This window comes from Falco peregrinus, chromosome 6 (genome assembly GCF_023634155.1).
Source record: "Falco peregrinus isolate bFalPer1 chromosome 6, bFalPer1.pri, whole genome shotgun sequence".
Classification (NCBI taxonomy): Eukaryota; Metazoa; Chordata; class Aves; order Falconiformes; family Falconidae; genus Falco; species Falco peregrinus.
In genome coordinates this window covers 78,689,779-78,712,585 of record NC_073726.1, presented here as the reverse complement: position 1 = coordinate 78,712,585, position 22,807 = coordinate 78,689,779, and the positions used below count along the sequence as shown (strand labels likewise).

At 44.3% G+C, this 22,807-nt stretch overlaps 1 protein-coding gene across 3 annotated transcripts in view; it reads right to left on the bottom strand.

The window, feature by feature from the left end:
• Nucleotides 1-13,657, bottom strand: part of PRR5 (proline rich 5) — a 94,286-nt gene extending 80,629 nt beyond the window's left edge. Inside the window, exon 1 of one of the 3 annotated variants that reach the window (XM_055807563.1) lies at nt 13,484-13,657. The gene's annotated coding sequence lies outside the window, so the exon portion shown is untranslated. The remainder of the gene's footprint in view (nt 1-13,483) is intronic. The other 2 variants (XM_055807566.1, XM_055807562.1) reach the window with 2 other exon arrangements.
• Between the last annotated feature and the right edge of the window lie 9,150 nt (nt 13,658-22,807).

Below are 22,807 nucleotides of genomic sequence, written 5' to 3'. Positions count from 1 at the left end.
CATCTCCCATTCACAGTTTAACCAGAGCCTTCCGATTTTCCCTGAAATATGTTAGGGATTGCTCACACTGTCTATTTTGCTAAGCAGACATGTGCAAGACTAACTGCTGGCAGAGGGGCAGGGGCAGTATCAAACAGCTGGGGCAAAGGGGGCCTCTCCATATTTTACCGGGAAACAGCAGCTTGCTGAGTGGATGGCAGCGCAGCATCTTTGCTGTGCTTTATCCAAGTCATCCAGCAAAAGCCTCAATGCAATTTTCTGCTGGTGCAAGGAGAACGTAAACATACAACTTTTTTAACACTATTTCTACAACCCTTTTTTAAGCAGGTGAAAACCCTGTGCAAGGAGGAGCAGCCATTTAAAACCCGAACAAAACTGCTTCTTCAACAAAAGATTATATAGTTGGAGAATTTTCAAGCTTCCATGAAAACAGAGGAAACACTGGAGATCCTGTTATCACAAGTGGTTGAAAGGCAACGTGATTTAGATTTCAGATCCAGCAGCACAACCCAACCAGAAGACCTTGCTACATGTGAAACCAAACTCTGGGAAATCTTATGAAATTACAATAGCCAAAAGTTAAGTGGTAACCAAAGAGAAGGAAAAATCTGGGTATCAAGGCATACTGCGAAGCTTGTTGAATTTGTGCTGGTGGACAATTCTGGCCAGTAAGTGCTCTGACCATGAAATTCCCTGGAGTCTTGTTTGTCACTGTTCTGCATTATGCAGAGACACAATCACCTGTACAGCTTCTATAACGAAGGGAGAGAGGCAGGCTTTTGCCAGGACCACAGTATTCGCACTAAAGCATCAGTTATTCCACTTATGCATTAAAAAAAAAAAAAAAATTAAAAAAGTTAATCAGAAGAGAGATCCTGAAGACCAATGGCCAGCTTTGGTAACACCTTCCCCAAGAAAGAAAGAAAAAGGCACGTACAACTTGGAGGAACCACAAGCTGAGGCACATGACCGGGTAGGTGACTCTGAACCTACCCTCAGCCAACATCTCTAACCTTTACCAAACCCTATCGCTCAATCTCTGCTGAATTAGCATCGAGACAGCATAGCTCCTCCACTCCTTCTCAGCAGGTCTGAGAACAATGCTGGAAAGCTGCCAAGGGTTCAGACGCAAAGAAAATTAAGAGGGGGGAAACCCCCAAGAACCAAACCCAAAACAGGAAAACTGCTTGAGAGACTGCACAAGCCTAAGCATCGTTTCTCAGAATGTTTATTCGGAGAAAACTCTCTGAGATTCAAAGGCAATCGCACCTAAAATAAAAATTAACTGCAAGTCAAGAAAATTTTTCCTCCAAGCTTTATCGAGCAGGCTCCTAAGCATCTACAACTACAGAAGTAGTTGTATTTAAGGATTTTGAATTATTACTTGTTGGGGTTTTTTGCATTATTCTCAAACTGTGGAGCCTCAGTCACAGACCAAAATCTGACTGAGGCAGGTGCTGTGGGAAGGCAGCATAAAAAAGATAATTAAGCATAAGCAAAACCAGAAGCATATGTTCTCTTGGGATATGTTCTAGGCACAATCATTCATGAGTAACTAAAGAGCAGTGAAAGCATTTCCACATAATCTCATAGCAGCAAGCCAGACAACTCAAAAACCAACCCCAAAATTACTGCCTATTTCCCTTCATTTTCAAACCATGCAAGAGAAAAAGGCTTTACCAGACACCACAAAAGGCCAGCAGACTCCATGTGTTTCACACTGAGTCTGTATCCAGCTCAATACTGAAGACCCCACTGAGACCACTATAAGGCAGTGGTCCCCAAGTAAAGACGGTCCGGGTTACTGGTGCTCCATTCCCCATGCACAGTCAATGCAGCTTTTTTTACTCCTCAGCACTCTATTTAAAGGTAATTAAAAAACTACTTCCCTGCCTCAAAATTAATTCTGAAGCCTCAGAAGTTCAAAGCCTACTATTAATACTATATGACTGCTATAAAATCCTGGTATTTTCCTTCTGTTTATCTTACATATACACCACAACTGTCTTGGTTTTGCCAAAATATTCTTGGGATGATATTTGATAGCTCTCATCCACTAATTAAAGGACAGGAGAAGAAAGATAAGTCTTTCTAAAACATTTTCTGACATGATCATGATGCTCAAAGAAGTGAAAACAACCACAACAACAGAAAAAAACAAAAATCGCCCTCAAAAGCGAGAAACAAAACAAAAAAAACAAGAGAATGTTCCTCCTCCCTAGCTTCCCCAAGTACATTTTCTTCATTGATGGAGCAGTCCACAGGCAGACCTTCAAGAGCTGAAATAACATGCTGCCTTTCATAGGCGGCAGGATTTGACCAGAAGTCTGCAGGTTTTGCTGAAGGAAGAAATGCAAGAGCCCCTCTTGCCTTGCCTGACTTACCGTGGTCACAGAGACTCACAGCCTGGGCTGGATCTGACTTTCTATTAAAAAAAAACAAAAAAACAAACAAAAAAAACCAAACCCAGAAATAAAGAAGGGCATAAGCCCACTTGGTTTCCTTTCACAGTAATTTTCAAGTCTTGAAAACTTGGGTCAATCCCCATTATACATATTTGTTACTCCATTTTACCAAATTTGACTTCCACCTTGGGAGAAGCAGAGAAAAAGGAGGCAGCCAGAGGCTGGAAGAAAACACTGAATTGCCTGGAAAACGAGAGATTAACACAGATGCCTTTGTGCTCATGGAAAACATACAATGAAATGTGACAGCAGAGAGCACTGCCAGGGAGCCACAAAAGCACAGCAAATAAGACTCTGCAGCAGTCAGCCGGCGAACACACCGGAGATGGGGATTTTCGACTCAGTAAAAAGCTCTGCTTGTTTCTATTTGAATATAAATGTCCTCTGTGGAGCCTGGACTCTTCAGGCTTGGTATCCCCCATAAGAGGAAGGCTCTTGCCCCAAGAAAGTGTTAGCCAAACTGGCTTTTTAAAATAAACAGCTGGAATTCACCCTAAGGGTCAAATACTAAGGGGTTTTGGTGGCTGAACCAGAATTAACTGAAATGAAGACCAGATTTCTGCTCGCCAGCAAGGGCGGTGGGTTGACTTAATGAGTTTTTAAACTGTTTTAGCTTCAGGGTGACTTGACAAGGCCCAGATTTTTCTGGGAGGGAGGAGGGGTAACTGGAAGGTCATTTCCCTTCTGTCCTTGTTCCCTGTTGACACTGTCCCCCACTGCACAGCCTTGCTGGGACAAAGCACAAGGTCACAGCTGTATCAAGCTTGTGCTGTGCCAAACATCCATCTTCCACTTAGGTACCACTTCGGTACCAGGGAGCTGCACTGCGTTTCACATAGGTGTACAGAGGTACAGCAGGGCTGGTGAATCTGCATACTCCCCTGAAGTTATTCCATGCATAGAGGCTGCAGTAAGTATTTCCCTTATATTTCTTCAAGCTACTAAGTGGAAGAGTAAATACTGCAAGAAACTGGAAGTCCCCAACATGACCTAGCATCCTAATTCACATGGTCTTAGCTTTTAGGCTGTTGCGCAGCTCCATTCAGTTAAATCAGCATCAGATAAACATAACCCTAGAGAGTAATAGGTTTACAGTAGTAATTTGCAGTTCTTAAATAGAAGAAACTGAAAAGTCATCAGAGGGGGTGGAGAAGAAGGAGGGATGGGAAATAGAACAGCACACAGGACTTGGCTGTCAGTGATGCAAGCACGAGACAGCACTGTTCGCATGGAAAAGCTCCAAGGAAGAGGGCACACAGTGCTGCTTATAGACAGGATTTGTACCTAAAAACTCAATGCAAAATTAATCAATACCTTTAGCTACTCTAAATGCATGGGCATTACTCAACTTCTCCACACTTGTTCACATAAACCCTGCACTTAGATTTCTTACCCAGGCACTCTCCCAGAATTCACCCAACTCTTGTTACACAACAGTGTAAGCCCTGGCCCATCACACCCTGCTCAGCAGCTTCAGAGCCACAAGCACCAGGTTCTGTTTGCAGCAGTGCCAGACTCGCCTCTCCCAGATACCTTCTGCCACCATCCAAAGCCACACAACCCACTTCACACTTCCTCTCAGTAAGCAAAAAACATAATAAATTAAGAACTAAACTGATGCAGGGGGACCTGCATCACTAGTGCGCTTTAGCAATGGTTTGTACTTTGCTTCCAAGGTAGGAAGATAGGGGCTTTGCTGTAGAGTCAGCAAAAAATGGTGTTTTTAAAACACAAGCAAAGTGAGTCTCTCTTCAATGACTCCAAACATCCCCTATAACTTTGGACATCCCTATCAAGGGCGCCATCCTTCAGCTTTATTCCAGCACACCATGCTGTGCTCCTCTGAGGTCAGAATTGTCTTCAAATTCCACTAAATCCACTGTTATTTCCTATTTTTAATCTATCAGCTTAATAAATTAGCTTCATTACTGTCTCATTTGTAGATGCTGGCAGGAGACTGTGCAACACAGCAGATGCAGGAGTTAAAAAAAAAAAAAAAAGGCAGTGGGAGGGGACCTAAGCAAATAGCTTTTATTTGCTTGGATCTGGAATCTGAATGCATGCACAGAGCTGCTGGGGCCAGCCAAAAGAGTAGCAATGGTTGCCTAAGCTCCCCACGCCCCTCCAGAAGTCCTCCTAATCACTGTGAGCATCCCAAACCACAACATGCCTCTAAACTTTATATGGAATCGTACAGTGGTAAAGAGTTGGGCCATACCCAAAGATCAAACCACAGGAGATCCTGCCCCAACTTATGTAAATATTGCTCAACAGGATTTGTGGATAAAAAGCCATTCTGAGCTCTTCAGGGCTCTACCAGATGTATCTTGCCAGGCTTTGGAAAGCTCGGGTTGAAAGAGTAGGAATCCCAATACATGTGTCAGCCTTTTGTTGGTCTTCACAACACGTAGCATTCCCCACATGCTCCCTAAGAGCACGAAGCAAGTAGCATTCAAGGGTGGGTCCTAGCAGCAGAAAGCCACATCCATCCTTCCTAGCACCTGCTGGTGAGGGCATCAACGCACAGAAGCCATCCAGGGTCTGTCTGGACATGCCTCCTCCTGGATCAAAATAATGGCAAGCCCCATACACTTTTTTCCACCAGCTGTGCCAGTACAAGAAAGGCGTCATCTAGATATCCGACGTATCTTTCCAGGAGTCATATTCCATTTAATTCCCCAAACAAGGCTACACAGGGCGCTAGGGAGGACACGCAAAACGTGCTGAGTGGTGGCTGCTGTTTCAAGCACAGTGGGTCAGCCTCCATGCTTGGTCCGTTAAACATCATGCATCTGCATGGGTATCTATATATGTCTGTGCACGTATAAGCAGCTGTAAGGAAAACCAAAGAAAAAACAAGGAATGCCTAGAAAAGCCTAGTTAACTGCCCTCTGACATTCCCAAGCTCTTCCTCTGACCCCCTGCTGCCTACAAAACCACACTCCTGGCTGTTGTCTTCAAAGGGTACAGAGCGTTCCACGTATTTGTGCTCAGCAATGCAATGATCTGTAATTTCAGTGTGCTTTTATCATTCTTCTTGCATTCATAGAAAGGTTCCTTGCTGGCCCTAAAATCTAGTTTGACCATTTGTGGGAGAAGCAGAACATGGTTCTTCACAGGATTATGTGGTAACAGAATATCTTAATTTTTAGTACTGGCTTTCTTTTCCTGTTTAACACTGAATAGAGAAACTATTGAAAGGCGGCAAGCAAAGATGACAGAGAATAGAAGGGGCACATTTCATCTAAAGCATTCATCAGCCGACTTGTTTGAATGAGGAAAAGCAAGGCAAAGACGAAAGAGCATCATATTTTTGCCTAAGCACACAGATAACAGGTAGGCTTTATAAACTTAAATTTTCACAGCTTCCAACAAGCACTAGGATTGTTTTTGCAACAGCGGTGCTGAGTTTGTTTTCCCTAAAATGAAGATTTACTTTCTAGGGTATCTAAATGCTGCTCAAGTTGCAACTGAGAATCTGGAGGGGTCCCAGTACAGATCAGTTAGGAGGAACCTCACTCCTTTAGTCATAAAAAGAAAGTTTTAATGTGCAGGGCAGGGACTGCACCTTGTTTTGTGTTTGTACTCTGCTTAGCACAGTGTGGTCTTAGCACCTCACCCCGGGGCTTAAAGGCAGGGGGGGGGAAAATCAAATCACCAACAAACAACAGATATTAAGGCAGATAAATGAGGGACTGGAACTATTTGTTAAATAAGCATGACAAACTCTACCAGAATCAGCATCTACAGGACTTTCCATATCCTACAAAACAATTATGAGGACGGGGATTAAAATGTGAATGATCAAGAAACGTTCACAGGAATTCAAGAAAGACCTGGATGTATCCAGGGGGAGGTAACAGCCCTGAAATTCAGTTGCATCTCTCATTAAACATTGTTAAAAACTCCATGAAAAGGAAATGAAGTTAATGGGATTTAAATCAGCTAATAAATATTCTTTTGGATACTCTTTTCCCAGCAAAAGAGTAAAAAGGGATGAGGCCAATAGTGTGTTATCAATGTTAAAAACTTGAGCCTAAAAATGGCAAAAGAAAGAGGAATTTACTATATATGAGTATGCTAAGCTTAAACCTTGCATCTTGTACCTGGCCGGGACCATTCTTCAAATTAAATCTTCTGGTAAACTCTGAGAAATCCTTGATGACTGTAACAAGGTATACACAGTGCTGTAGATGGGCAAAATTCATCTTCTAGCCTGCATTAATATTTTCTGTCCTGTCTGTATAACCGCAGACAATTCTGGTAGTCATACAAACACATACTTAAGCCTGAGTATCTCCAGGAAATTGTTTAATAATGATAGATGAACAAAAGTCATGCAGAATAAAATGGAAAATCGACTCATGCTGGAATTACACATCACAGAATTAATTTGGGAAGCATGCTGTAATGCCAAATTTGATCCACGCAGGCAAATCTCACAAGGTTGGGCCGACATCTGGCTTCTTATCTGAACTTTCCAAGCTGCTTCTCAGTTACACAAAACTGGCTTGGTTATTTTATGAGAACAAGCTCTCTCAAATTTTCCAATACTTTCTATCTTCAGGGATGCCAGAATTACCACAAGAATGTCTTTTTCCTGGCATTTTGAATTGGACTGATCCAGACCTCACCGATAGGACACATTACAGGACAATTTATATCAGGAACTACGCTTTATTTAGGAGTGGAGGTTTTGTTATGCCAAACCAACCCAATCATCTTTTAAGTCTGATAACCTCCTGACAGCAACCTTTGCCTAGTCCTCCAGATAAGAAATTAAAATGAATTTTTAAGAAACCCCAAACAACAACAACAACAAAAACTACACCACAAAAAACAGCAAAACAAGCAAAACCATGACCACAAAGTCATGGCAACCACCAACGGAGCAGTCAGGAGTGAATCAAGACTGTCCGTATGCAAACCTTAGCACCCATACTTTAGAAAGTAATTGATACTATAAACCCAAGTCATACCGATGAACTAATGAAGACAACAGTGGGTGTTCCTCTTACAGGGACAATTGGATGTTAAATTAATTTAGTCATTGGAATCAATGAAAATTGTAAAATTCAACCAGTTCACTGGGATTTCTCTATATCAGAATATAAGTAGTTAATCAAAGGAAAAGAAGCGGCTTTCCATCCCTCCTGGAGAAAACCTTAACAGAATATTTTACAGAAAGAAATATTAATATAGTGGTGAAAAGAAAACCAGCAGTACTGGCTTACAAGAGAGGCTGGATGAACACATCCAAGCTGGGTTAACATACTTTCTGGAAGACTGCTGCTCTCAGCTTTCTGATTTCCTTTGCAATCAAGACAACATTTCATAGCTTCCTTTCTTCTGACCTTCCACTTCAAATGGACAACACAGGAAGTAAAAACCTGGTACCAAGTGACCAGATGGGGAAATCTGGGGACTCAAGTTACATGCAATTGAAGGAGAGTCATCCTCAAGCCAGTGTTGTAAATGTTTGTCAATGTTTTCCTTGTGTGCCCTCCAATAAACCACTCATGCTGAAGACAGTCAAACTGCCTCCAATTTTTAAAGCAGCCACTATGAATCAGAATAAAAATATTCCTCCCTGTCTAGCAACAACATACCATCTTGGAGCACTTATAACTCCACCTGTTCTGCAGTACCAGCCTGTCTAATTTATATAAACTCTGGTTTATTCTGGGATACAACAAGTCCAGTGGAGGAAAGGTAACATGCCAGGACATCAAACCACCTGGGAGAGGTACATTATCATACTACCATACATCACACTACTCTGCGGTCTCTTAATTTAATCAGATTTTTCATTAACTCATATCTGAAAAGGGAAACAGAACAGTATCACTAGAAATTGCAACTTTATTATATTCTTGGAACCACGTACTAACAAATACTTTAATCCCAAAGAAACTGATTAAATCCAAACACAAACAAGTATGAGATCTCAGACTGAAGAGCTGCTGGAGCTGATCCAAAGTGGCAGTCTCTCCCGTGACTGCAGTGCATTCTGGATCACAGCCCTTGGCCCTTCTACCCTGTCTGTGCATTGCCTATGCCTGCAGCAGAGCTGTGCGCACCTTTAAAGTTGCTCTTCACATTTCAGCAAGTACACCATGTCATGTCTATTGCAGGACTCGGCAAAGGCGTAAGTAACTACTGTCCAAGAATATCCATTATTTTTTTGCTGATAATGGCTGGAATACAAAGCAGGAAAACACCCCAAGCCTGCTGCTTTCCAGCTTCTCCTCAAGAGGAGAATTTAGCATGGGTCGAAGAACACAAACTAACAAGAGTCAATGTAAACCAAGTAGTATCTGTAGCCTGGCCTGCTGTGCTCACCACAGGGAAGTGTCTACCAACACTTCCCTCCACCCATCCCCCCTCGCCACACAATCAGAAAGGCATACAAGATGCTACAGTGTTTGTTTTACAGCATAATGGCATGTATGTTAGCGGCCAGCCAGATAAGTATTCACGGATTTCCTGGATCACAGGCTAAAGATGGAGTAAGATCTATTAATTCATCTAGTGCATCTCCCTCCCTATAGGCATCTAATTCAAGCTAGCAGAGAATGACCATCCCTTCCAGCAGACCACACGAGGAGTTGAGAAATTGACTCTCACCAGAGGAGGTGGCCTGCTTACTGAAAAGCCGTGTTTCTAAAACCTCCACCCTAATCCCCAGGCACAGCTCAGGCAGGGTAGATGTGACCCCGAGCTGCCAGCCCTGCACATTTTCCAGGGCTGTCTACGAGCTGTACAAAACAACAAAAAACGTTACCAGTGCTTTTCATGGAAGATGATTTAGCTTCAGTGCGTTAAGCAGCTTTTCTTGATGTTCAAGTTACCTTCTCTTTTGCAGCCCACTGAGTCTAGTTGCACCCTCTTGCAAGGCTAAGTGATTCTCTCTTGAGTACCCACACCTGAAATTGTTGGGATCTTTGCTTCTTAGATAACCCATCTATATTAAGCAGTTCTAGTCATTCCTCAGAAACCAGTCACTTTGCTCTCCTAATCAGCTCTTTCCTTTCTCTCTCAAACATTCAAAGGACAGGTGGCCTATATTTAACCCAGGGAGCCAGATGCATCCACAATGCATATGTAAAGCCTGTTACTCTTCCATTTATAACTGGGCTATCACGGACAACTGAGCTGCCTTGTATTACTGCTTCACCGCAGCAGCCGCGCCTGACCACAGGCCCTGGATTTGTTCCAGCCCTGTGACTCTGCACGTGCTCTTTCACACCTAATACACCGTTAACCTATCACTCATTTTATTTTCCCATTTCCATCACTCAGCCTCCTCAGATTGTTCTGCACGGTCAGTCTGTCTGCAGAGGGACAATTCATTGCTAATAACTGCAGACACCCAAATTTTACACATGAAAAGGTAAAACCCACCGAGCTCTTCTGATGCCTTTCAGGTTCCTTCCTCAGTTGTCATCATCCTGGCTTCTACATCAAACCACCACTGAGCACAAACACGTTTTCTTGTTGTATAGATGCATCACCAAGTTCCCCAAAAGAGCTGCTGCTTTGTCTGCTCACACAAGCGGCATAAAGGGTACCTCAGCGGTGATACCCAATATCTTTCAGATCACAACTGCGCCCCGAACCACTTGCCAGCCTCCCAAGCAGATTGAATTTCAGCCTGAGCAACACAAAGGAGTATACTGTGGCTAGCTGATGGGCAGGAAGGGATTTGGGGTTTACAGTTCCTGTGAGTCTTCCAGCAGTCACAGGGCAATGTGACAGAAAGTGAAAATAGCTCAGACTAAAATATGCCCCGTATTTTTTTTTTTGCACCTGTCTTTGTTTCAGATCCATAATCATTACAAGAAATAATCTTCAACTCAATTGTCCGAGCAAGGGAATGCCTGGCATCGTTATGTGGTATTTTCTGAGTTAGCTGTCAGGTTTCATTTAGCATTCTGCACCGGTCCTACAGTTTGGCTCGCCTGGGAATTTTAAATGCAAATGTATTTGCAGGGTGGCATGAGGGAACAATATCAGAATTTTACCTCACACCACAGCTCCTCGCTCAGCTCCATTTGACTCTTTTCCTCCCTCCCATGCACAGATTTTGCAGCTACTAAAAAAAAAAAAAAAAAGAAGAAAAAAAAAAAAAGACTTAAGCAAGAAAATCTTTACCTATTATTTCTCCCTACTGAAAGACCTTCCCTGGCCCTTCTGCTTAAACAGACCTTAACTGCGGTTTAAATAATGCCTTAAAATCGCCTACGACTCCAACTTGAGATGTAGAGCAGGCAAGCAATTTCTTTAATAGCAGGGAGTAACAGCACTTAAATCACCCCCATACAGTATTTTCTGCCTTTCATGGGCTAGATACACGCTAGCTAATTAATCACTGTTTTCTCCACACCCCAAACTTGCCAGTCTTATCCTAAGAAACCAAGCAGAAAGCAAATGCCACAAAAAGGGCGTGCTTCTGGACAAGCATTTGTCATTTTCTTCTATTCTTTGTGCTCAGTGTCAATGAATTCCTGGCCACAGATGTAGGCAGATACCCAGCTCTCATTATTCAACGGTTCCTTGAGAGGTTGTGGACAGCATTATCAGAGAGGCAAAATTTTTATTGGCCTTAATATGAAGGCATTTATCTAGCCATAATGCTGAAACACTTCAAACACTCTTCACACGATCAGAACCAGACCTAATAGTTTTATTTCTGGTGCAAGGATGCTCTTGCTCATGCGTGGGACCAACAACTTGTGTAAATGTTGGCACCACCTGAACACAGCTCACCAGTTTGCACTGAGCTACATGAGATCAGAATACGTTCTAGAAATTATAGTGCCACTACTGTGCAGCAAAAAAGCTCCAATTTTCCCTTTAAAGAGCAGGTTTTTAGTTTGCATTTGTGGTTTATTATCAAAAAGACATGCATGAGTGATACTTCAAAGGAAAATAAAGAAGTAGGCCAGAAGGTCAGCAGGTGCGAATGGTCAGAGCCTCCAGCTCTGGACCAATCTGCAGTTAATATCCATTACAATATTTAACTCTATTGTTAAAACAGGAAATCCTATTTTTAGCCATTACCTATTATTTTTGTTCAAAGATTAAGTCCCACTTACAGTTCTATTACCAATCTTGCATTTTATCATCTGTATTTAGAGAGCTGTTCATTAATCTCACTGGCTTCTACATTTAAAAAAAAAAACCACAAAAAAACCCCAACAAAACCTTCAAGTAATTTTACTGACTTGCTTTATTGTGGCTACATTTTACAATTATAATTCTATCTGTCATAAAAATTAAATGTGTCTAGAATGGAAATGTGGGGAAGTATGACTGTAACCCAAGGATCAGATTTTTCTGAAATGCTCAGGGCTTGATTTTCTTCAGTGCTGAAGACTCAGAACTCGGCTTACACAGACACATTTCCCTCAAGGTCCCGTAAAGAACTCTGGATACACAAGTTTGAGAACTGAAAAGAAAGACCAAAAAATTTTAGCATTTTACTCTGGAGCCTAAACACAAGCCTAGAAGTGTTCAAAATCTGGCTCTCTCTTGGGTGATGAGTACTTCTGGAAGTTCCTCTTACACTGTCTGCTTTGCAGTGGCTTTTTTACTGTGTATCCACTGGGAACGTGTCTTAATGCCATATTCCTTCCAGAGTCTTCCCCTAATTAGATGATTAATGAGAAAAAGAAAGATGAAGGATTAAGTCAGTCAATGGTGTATATTACAAATATGAAATCCCTGTCAATACATGTTTCACAGTAAGTCTGTATTAATCGTCTACCATAGAGAAACTACAGTTATATGCAGTACTCATCGGACTCCCAGAACTAAGTTTTAGATACGCTATGCCTTGGCTAGGGGGGAAGTTAGGAACGAAGAACAGTTTTGCTCGACAGCACCACAGCTCTACATCCAACTCCGTGCCAGATGCCAAGTGTGTCCATTATTCTATATCTGGCATATATTGAACTATTTATTTTATTTGAATCATAATAAAGCTGCCTAATCATCACCTAACAGTTGTATTTTTTGTAAAAGCTAATAAGCATGTGAGACAGAAGCAGCAAAAAGCATTTATTTTATATGAAGCTTTAAAATGTAGTCTAAGACCTATCTTTCCATGACTAATTTCCACTATTAATCAGCACGCCCGTAAACACAAAACCTGATTGTCTTCTGCAACTTAAAACAAAATGCTTAAAAGTACACTGGCTGGAAACGATGAACATTAGAAAAGCTAAATCATTTCCTCGATCCTTTTTCTAAGGCTGTCTCTCTTGTTGCTTCTACAATATTAAAACCCTGGCATGCATCCAACTTCATGTATTCTTGAAGAAAACGAAGACACCGGACCTTCACCAACGATTACTTACGAGCTGCCAAAATTAACAGCGACTGCACACGCACGCACACACACAAATTGAAACGGACAAGCCCATCTTCTGCAAAAGCTATCAGAGGTTATGCACTTCAGGGTGGAAACATGCAAAATCATTCTGAAACGAAAAAATAATCTTACTCATGCATAAAGATCTTACTTGCGTGAATAAGGCTTACAGCAGTCAACCCACGGGAATCACATTTAGAGTCAACTCCAGTTACCTGAGAAAGCTATTGCAGACTGTAGAAAAAGGAGGTGAGTGTCTGCACGGCCGCTCGTTTAATATTCACGCAGTGTGCACGCCCTGCGCGCCCGGGCTGCGGGACGAGCAGCGACCGCCGACACGGCCGCGAGGGCAGCGCCTCACCGCCCTTCGCAGCCATAAACAAAGCCGGGCGCCCCCCTCCCGCTGCGCAGACCCCCCCGCAGCATCGCCCCTCACCTCCCACCCGCACGGCCCTCGGGTGCCAGGAGGGGGCCCCGCAGCCGCCCCCCGAGGCCCCAGCCCCGCACTCCCCCGCGGACGCCGCGCCCGCCGCCGGGAGGGGGGACGGGGACAGACCCGCTCCCCTCGCTCGGCCGGGGCGAGCCCCTGGCTGGGCACCCACCCGGCGGCGGCAGCGCCCGGCTCCCCCCGGCCCGCACTCACCGTGCACGACCCCGGCCCGCGCCGGCGCGGGAGGGAGCCGGAGGCCCGGTGCCGGGGGGGTCCGGCGGCCCCCGCAGCCGAGAGGGGCCGGAGCTGGCACCGCCGGGCGGGCAGCGGCGCGGAGCACAATGCGCGGCCGCGGGAGCCGCGCCGGCGGGGCGGGGCGGGGCGGGGCGGGGCGAGCCGGGGGGCGGGGGGGCGCCTCGCCGCCGGGAGGGGCAGCGGCGGGGGCAGCCGGGGGGGAAAACGACCTCAAACCCCTCGCCCGCCCTGCGCCGCGTCCGTCGGCAGCGCCTTCCCCCGGCGGGCAGGGTCCCTCCCGGTGCCCGCGCCCGGCAGGTGAGCGGCGGCCGCTTTGGGATGGCTCGGCGCTGCGCTCGGCCGTGCAGCCTGCGGCTCGTTTAGCGGAGCGCCGGCGGAGCTGCGGGCCGGCCCCCGGGGCCCCTCTCCGCTCCAGCGAGCGGCCGGACTGCGGCTGCCGGCGGGGAGAAAGGCGAAGCGCAGGCAGCGCACCGGCGGCTCGTCCCTGTAGATTGAGGCGGCGGCGCCAACGGGCCCCTCACGGGCGGCGAGCGGAGGGGCCGTTTCCCGAGCAGAGCTGGTGCCGCTCCGGGCGCCCCGGTGCCGGCGGAGCTGGGATCCCGCCGGGCAGCGTCCCGCCGTGTGCCGTGGGCGCACGGAGCCGCCGGTGCGGAGGGGCCGGACGAGGGTGTCGCTGGAGCGCGGAACCCCGTGCGGGGCCAGCGCAAGGCTGGCTGACCTGCACATCGACCAAAACTTGTGGGTTTGCTCGGTCTGTAGTTGGTAGTTTTGATCAGGGTTGGGGGATTTCAAGTACACCCTGCGGGGACTTAAAGCAAAGGAAGTTTTATCCAAATCAATCCCACCGCGAGTTTCAGCCCCATCAATCGTAGCTGGGTCGGGGTATCTGGCGAGCGCGCTGCTTCGGCTGCCTACCTGCTGCAGCAGTCCTGCCTGTGGGAATGACGGTGCCAAGGAGCTGACTCAAATGGTGGCGGTGTTTGGGTGTTAATGCCACAACACCACGGCACAGTAGGCTTCAAAGTACGTGGCCTTCTGATACCCAAAGGGGCTGCTCATGCTTCGCTTTCTTCCCATTTCAGTGGAAGCTGGGCATCTGTGACTTGCTGTATTGATCTGACCCAGTTTGCCTTCAGGCTGTAATGGCTTTGCACGGTAACAACGGTAACGCTACAGGAAGGAATCTAATAGAGGAGAAGGAAGGATCCTACAAAGAAGTCCTCCTGTGCAGTGGTCAGGGCAAACTGTTACACTTTACAAGGAATTAACAAAGCACACCGTTGCTTAGTTTCTGACTGCAAAGGCAACAGCAGCAGTGCATGAGTTGCCATTGGGTATTTATACCTTCTGGAGTTCATGGTGTCTTTTGAGATTAAATGGTAAAACGACCAGGTTCATGACTAAGTAGTCCAATAACCCATAGAGCTATGCTCTTGCACAGAACGCAGCCGTGACTTCTCATCAGCTTAACTGACCCAGAAATCTGGAGGAGGACAACTTTGTCCTTCTAAACCTGTGGTGGAGGCATGAAAGGAATGTCCCTGATAGCCCTTGTCCCTGCATGTAAAGAAGAGTTAATCTGAGCGTTGGGGAGCAGTTTCTTCTCCAGACCTGGCATTTTTTCAAAGGGCGGGTTTCTACGACAAACTAAAGCCCTTGAAAGAGACATTTTTATTACTGTCTGTTTTCTTTTAAGTTGTCTCCATTTTAGAAAATCTAAACTGAATTACTAAAACAACTAATTAACGTGCAAAGGAATCTGAGTTGGGTCTTTGATCAGTGTTACAGAATCACTATAAAATGATGGGGTTTTGTTAGGAACTGGTATCTAAATTTGTCATCAGAAACCTCGAATACATTAATTTCTTTATTTAACACAGCAAAACCATACAGGTTACATTCTCTCTGGAAGTTTTCTGAAAGCTTTACTTTAAAAACTACATGCTCCCTAGCAAGATAAAAATGGGAGAATTGGTACTTACAATTGATTTTTAATGATGACTACCAGAATCACAGCTACAACCGAACGAGCAACCCCTCCGCACCCCACCACAGCCCGTCTGACTTCTATCAAAACTAGCACAGGCACAAACTTCCTTCTATTAGGAACCTCTTATGGGAGCAGAGCCTCATTTTACAGTATTTGTGATTACTCTGGGCAGGTGAAATACCACCCCCCAATATGGCATCTTGGTGTGAGAAATATTTAATTATGCTTGGTTTTCACAACAGGAAAAAAATATTAAAGGATTCAAATTAATCTCAGTGCCAGATGAAGTAACATCCATCAAAATGCACTCAGCTCCTTTGCTAACAGCCAAATGCATCCAGTTGCTTCAGAAAAAGACCCCACATCACTAGCAACTTCTTCCTACTAAGGTCTAATCGGTATACTTACACTTTTTACTAGTTTAAGTGCAAGAGATGATGGGCAGAGTATAGTACAGCATAGTTACACTGGTAACAGTTCTAACATGGAGACAGCAACAGTTCAGAGAGAGTGTCAGCTGATTTTATTGCTCCCCATCAGTTCAATACAGATATAACCACATCAAGAAGCAATTAGGAAAGTTGTAACTGTAGTCAGCCCAGGCAGCAAAACAGTCTGGTGTACAGTTATCTTTACATAGGAACCAATTGTTAATTTTTTTTCCCCTGTCCTAAAGGACACAGCCAGAGAGAAAGCAAACCTTCTTCAGCAGAAATGATCAACCAAAGCATGCCCAGGAAAGCAGCAGAAGCCAAACCAAAAAGCAGCTCAGCCCCATTCTCTGTGTTTCAGTTCCTCCCTTCCCAGAGCCAGTTTTAGATTCCTGTCCGAAAATGCTTCCAGCAAAACAGGAGGCACATGGAGCCAGCTGGCCGGGGTGGTGGTGCAGGATGATCCTCTCACTGCTCTTCACCTCCTCACAAAGATGGCTTTGCTAGCAAACTGCAAGAGGGAGCTGGCAGGGCACACTCCCACAGTAAAAGCCAAACTGGTGCCTTGCACATGCAAACGCACTGTCTCGGTTGGCTGCTGCGGGAGGCAGAAGATTGTATGGCCGGAGTAGGAGGTGAGGTTCCTCTGTCTGAGGGAGCTTGTCTAGCAGAGGGTCTGTGCTAAGCTTCTCAGGAGGAGCCAGGTCTTGGGGGCTGTTCTACTGACAGGACCTCGCCTAACTTCCCATCTCATCTTCATCTTTGTTTTCCTGTAGTAGGTGACCAAAGGGAGCAGCAGCATCACACACACATATCCTGAGATGTGGATAGACACAGCAGCAGCTCTTATGTTAGATCACCAGGTTTATGAGCTCCTTTTCTCTCCCATAGGTGATGTCACTGAGGAGACTGGCTTGGATGGCAAAAATCAACTGGAATATCAGCGAGGAGCAGGGCCACCACCGCCAGCAGTGTTAATCACCGGGGCAACTTGAATGGCAGCAGTAAAGACTGAGGTGAGCAGCGAGAGCATCTATATAAGCGGCGCTAAGCCAGGCTACCAAGCTCTGAGAAAAGCTCTGCAAGAAACATAGTCATGCATGTGGTGTTGGAGAGTGCTGCTCATATTCTCAGGCTGCCAAAGAGACAGGAGATCGGTAAAGTTAATTTTTAGCAAACATTTCCTAGTGCCGAGTGCGCTGAAGTGGCACGTTTTTTAGATGTCTCAGCTATGGCAGCAGAAAGAATATGTAGGGCTTTGGGAAATGCAGGGCATTAGCTGTTAGCACTTTTTTTTTTTTTTTGGTGCCCTCAGCAGTTCACAATTATCAAAACAAGGGCAAACCTCTTGCCTCCTGAAGTAAAAGCTGCACAACAAAGTTGTGGATGGAAGGAAATTTGCACAGGAAACCAGAGAGCTGCAGAAAGGATGAGTTAATGGAAAAAGGTTAATGTCCTGATACTGGGTAAAGGCTGTGGAAAACTACCAGCTCACTCTGTCAAAGAGTGTGACTGCCAGCGAGTGTCCTCAGTTAAGCTGTAGCATGCCCACTCCAGGCAACTTCATTCCACAGATATTACTGGAGGCAGAAATTTCCCTCCATCTAGAAGAACAGTTCCTTGCCAACCAGTCCTTTTTCTAACAATGAAGTAAGAGCACAGAGAAAGCTCAGTTTTCACCAGCTGGTTAAAATTAATACGAGGCTGGATTTACTTTATTGCACACAGTTACGGGTTTTGTGTGCACGCTTGTTTTACATGTCCCTGCTGTTGCACCTCCTCAGATTACACAAGGAATTGCTGTCAGAGGAATTGAGGATGGGAAGCTCGGGGAAGCGAGGATGAACCATAATTGCAACATTTTAAATTGGGCTTGTAGTACAGAGGTACAGTCACAGACAGCAGAAAAGGAAAACCCACCTAGGCAACCAAGGCGCAAGTAGATGATTAAAACACTTTCTCAGCTATGGGACAGCTGGGATAAAGACCTCTAACTTCTGATTCTTAATGAAGCCATAGGACTTTAGCTTCCTTCACAACTGAAGTGGCTCAGAAGTAGGATGCTTGTCTCAACCTCTTCCCACACCCCTTCCCTAGCCGCAGAGTAATTATCACCTATTTAATTTAGCATGGGAAGTCTTTTCTTTGTTGTTTCTTGGCTAGTGAAATTGTTCGCTGTAGATGTCTCTTTCATCTGAAAAGTAAAGATCTTCTCTGGTTAAGGATGTCCTCAGGCAACTGTATCTTACTTTTTTTTTAAAATGAGTTTGTTGGTTTTTGCTATCAGCCTTAGATAAAGCAAGTATTTAGGGACTGAGTGGAATCTGATTTACAATGTAAGGGATGAAAATTTTTCTGTAGCATCTTTTATCCAAGAATACCAAATGCTTCCCTACCATTAATTAATGTTAAGTTCTCTCAAACCATCTGCTTGAGACACTGACACCTATTTTGCAAAATAGCTGCAATAGGTAAAACACCAAAATACATGTAAGCGTACTTAACACCAAAATAGATGTTCAAGAAGGTATGAGCTGCTGAAGGGCATGTAGCGAATCAGCAGGGTAGCCCTGATATGTGTCTTAGATGTCCTGTATCCCATCTCGTATTGCTTCTCCATGGCCCAGGAACTTTCCAACCTTAAGATATCTCAAAGTGTTCTCATAAGTTAAATTTAAGTACAGCCGTAGATGACTGACACCAAGGATTCAGCATAAACAAACAGGTTTGAACATTAGAATGATTTTTGATTTCGGAGTTGTTTTGGCCAGCATTGGAGGATATATGAAATAAACCAGAGGTTTCAATTTGACAGCAGAAAAGGAAAAGGAACTGCAGTTCAGCTGACATTTCAAACCCCAGAATCTTTGATGATGCAGTTCAGTGCAGTCAGCCCTGAGCACAATGACTGGTAGCAGTACTGCAGTACTCTGCAGAGATACCAGCTGGGGTCTCTGCTCTTTTTGCACTTGTAATTGGAGAAACACACACTTCGGTGAAGTCTGGCAGGAGCCCACAGTCCCAAACCCACCATCCTAGATATGAGATGGCTATGAACCACAGAAGGGAAAGAGGGACTATCTTTCCTCCTGTTTTTACCTTGTCTTGTAAACTAACCAGGTTTGGGTAATTTTGGAGTGAAGCTTTGATTGGGAAGAGAGTCTCAAATCCAGACTGAAACTTTTGATCCAAATCAGTGAGTCTGCCCTGAGAATACATAATGCACCTAAGGACTGAAAACGCTTGTTCAGGATGTCAGGGACCCACGTTCCTGCTTTGATTTCAACTGTTGAATGTGCAGGCGAGTCTCCTGCAGCTTCTGTACAAGCAAAACTACAACTGTGACTTTGGCTGCTTGAGAGAGGACCCGTCTCTGTCTTGTCTCTGGAACTATTTGGTGTGAGTTTTCCACTATGAGCTAGGCAAAGAAACTGGGCTCTTACTCAGTGACCTTCCTGCTAGACATCAGGGAACTGCACAGTGATAACAGGAATCATGGGAATACCTCCATCCCTAGCCCATGAGATCCACCAGCAACAGGAATTTACCAAAGAAGCTATTGCTGTCCTCTCACCCTATTCACCCCTGTTGGCAAGGGCTGTAGAGAGGCTTACTCTCCCTTACCATGTAACAGGGCTGCAGACACCACCATTCCCTCCATCCCTTCATTTCTCAAACCTCCCTCCTGCTCCACATAGGTCTGGACTGCCCCTGCCCGCAGGTACTGGGGGCTTTTACAGCCGTGCAGAGTATCTGCTGAATTCCTCAAAGCAGAACAGTTCCAACAACAACAACTATTTCAAATCTTGGGAAGTGTTGCGGGAAGTAAAAACTGTTTCTGCACCACTCTGCTGTAGGTGCTGTCAGGAATGATGCTGGTAGTTTCTTGCTGCCGTACTCTTGCCCTTCTGGATCAATAACTCACTCTGGTCCAGGGAACTAGGTTATAGGACTACTCTGGCCATGCCTTCTCATATTTTAGATGAATAAATTGGAACCACTGTGTAGCATGTTTGCCCTGCTACTAAGTGGTTGCCACAATCCACGCCAGTGCTCGCTGTATTTTCCTGACTGCAAAAGTGATTCTTACACCTCATAATATCATTCAAAGTTTGTTAAGTGCTAATGGTCTTTGTCAAAGAAGAAATGGTACATGATTATCATGATTAAAATTTCCCAGAACAGTGAGACACTCAGAAGCAAGTGTGAAATGACACAGAGACTTTAAGGAGAAATATTTTGCTAAAGAACCCACATGTATCATTCACAGTGATTTCAAGTTTTGGCAACAATATTTTCATTTTGGTATTTTTCACTTTGTAATTTCTGATACGTTTTTTAAACAATTTGTTTATCACCCTGCTAAGGCTCTTCTGTAAGAGAGTGTTTTCTTTTTTAAGTACTGTTTTTAACACCCTGAAGATCAAACTCACAGTAGTCCTGTGTAACAGATTTTAAATATTAATAGCAGCACACTAGTAATGCTGTGGGGAATAGTATCATCTTCTTTAAAATCCATACACCAAAATGACTTTAATAAATAATATTACAAATCTGATGCTGGAGTAAAAGTAGTAAGGTTATAATTCATACATATTTGCTCCTTTATACCCAGTGTTGTAACGGTTCTTTCAAAAAGATAACCATAAAAAGACACGAAATTTTTGTAAGACTCCACCAGCACATCCTATTTGTCCTTGCACAGCCACTGCTGTTTCCAAATGAAAACCTCCACATTTGTACTCTCTTAATGCATCCGGATATATTGTTTGCATAACGACTGGCTGCCCAGGACTGTTTAGATCTGCTCCATCTCATTTATACTTTGGCTAACGCTTGTTTGCAGCAGCACCTGTAGCTGACCTTTCTCCAATAACAAATACAAATTAATTCAAATCTTATATATTTGTGGGTCAGGAGTTTCAGCTGCTGGCCCCTGCTGGCTACATAAGGCAGCGAGGCATCGTTACAGACACCTTTATACAGCTCACTTTGGGGGGGAGGAGCAATAAAGGTAGATGGAGAAAATTCCAGCTGTTCATGACCACTATCTCTTTTGGAGAATGGCTGAAGACTTTGGGAGTTGCATAACATGGAATATCAGTAGTTAGTTTGCTACTCAATCAAAAGTCAAAGTTTGCAACTTTTATGTTTTTCAAAATAGATATTGAATGATGAATGATGTACTACTTATCTATAGGATGATGTACTTACATTTATCTAAAAGTTGGGAAACATCCAAGGACCCTTATTGCTAACATGACGGATGTACTAATTGCTAAGTCCTTGGATTTGTCATCTTTAAAAAGGCTATCTGGTCCTAAGTTCCTGTTGTTTATACAACGTGGCAAAGACAAGGACTTAAATCATGGTCACTAGTTTAGTGAGATATGTAAATGAGTTCCTGAAATTGTAATGAATACGTAAACGATTTCCTGGAAAGTTAATGAATAGGTATGAGTTGCTTGTATAAAGAGGGGACTGAAAAATTCCCTCGGAGAGCATGACTTTGTTGGAGCGATCCCCCATGCACCCAGCGCTGCCAAATAAAGATAACCTCCGCTCACTTGAATATTGGTGACTGATTCTTTAAATCAATATCAAGTGGCATATCCATGTGGATAGGTAGGTACATAGCATTCCTGCTTAAAGGACAGCTTTTCTATCATGGGCAACTCTACTCCCTGGTCAAAACATGACACTTCCAAAAAATTTCCAAAGAACAGCTCTGTGAAAGAGAAATATCTTTGATCATGGAGCAATGTACAGTCATTAAGGAGTGTTTCTTGTTGATACTTTGAAGAGAGACAGCCCAAGAAAATTTAAAAGAGAAAAACATTTATCAATACAGAAAAATGAACCACCTGTACAAATAACTGGAAGAAAGGCATGCATGCCACCAGAATGGTAAACATTGCCTATGTAATTAAATTCCTTTGAAGAAGGCCTTTGCTCCAATACCAAAGCCATTACCAGGCAGCCAAAACATACACAGGTACAAGTTTAATAATCCTTTCTGTTTTCATCTAAACCAGGGTTTTCAATCTCCTTTTCGCTGTGCAATTGTAAAGCCTTCCAAGTAACTGTAAAGCCTCCTACGTGCCAAATGTAAGCCCACTTGCCAGGAGGATGGCTTTTTAGTTTGTGCCTTTGGGTGGAGCCCTTAAAATCAGAGACGCTCAGGAGCCTACAAAAAGTCAACAGTGAAAGGTACCAGTGTCAAAGGCTGCCCCTCAGGAGCAGCAGGGAGCCTGCTGCATGGAAAGGCAGAAAAACAAGGTAGGAAAGCATACCAAGAGCAACAGTCACAGATGAATGAGGTGGGTGGAAGCAGCAGCAGGGCATTTACTGGCTCCTAACTGCTCCAACAGTGGAAATCCTCTGTGTACTCAGGCATAGGTTGTCCCTGCCAGTGAAGGAACATTACTTGCCATTCACACAAAAGCAAGGTGTGTTCTAAAGAACGGTTAGCTTTTTTTCCCTGCACTAGAGATGTTATCTATGCTTCGTGCTGCAGTTTCTGCCCTAATAAATACCTTTGTTTAATGAATAATACGTAGGACAAGATTCCGTGACGTAGAAGACTGGTTAGACCAGCTACAAACCCACTGAAAAGATTCAGAATGATATTGTATAACATTTTTCAAGTTCAGCTGCGTACCGATGATGCTTTTTTCCCTGTGGGAGGTACCTATTTTCCTTTTGCTGTGTTCCTTTCTGACATGGACAATATGGACTTAATATACACCAGCATATTTGTGAATACTGGGCAGAAAAGAGCTTCTTTCTCCCCAAGAATTTTTCCTCTGCCTTTGCCAAAGCTTAAGGCTGGTGATAAGTCTAAACCCAGAGAGCAGGACG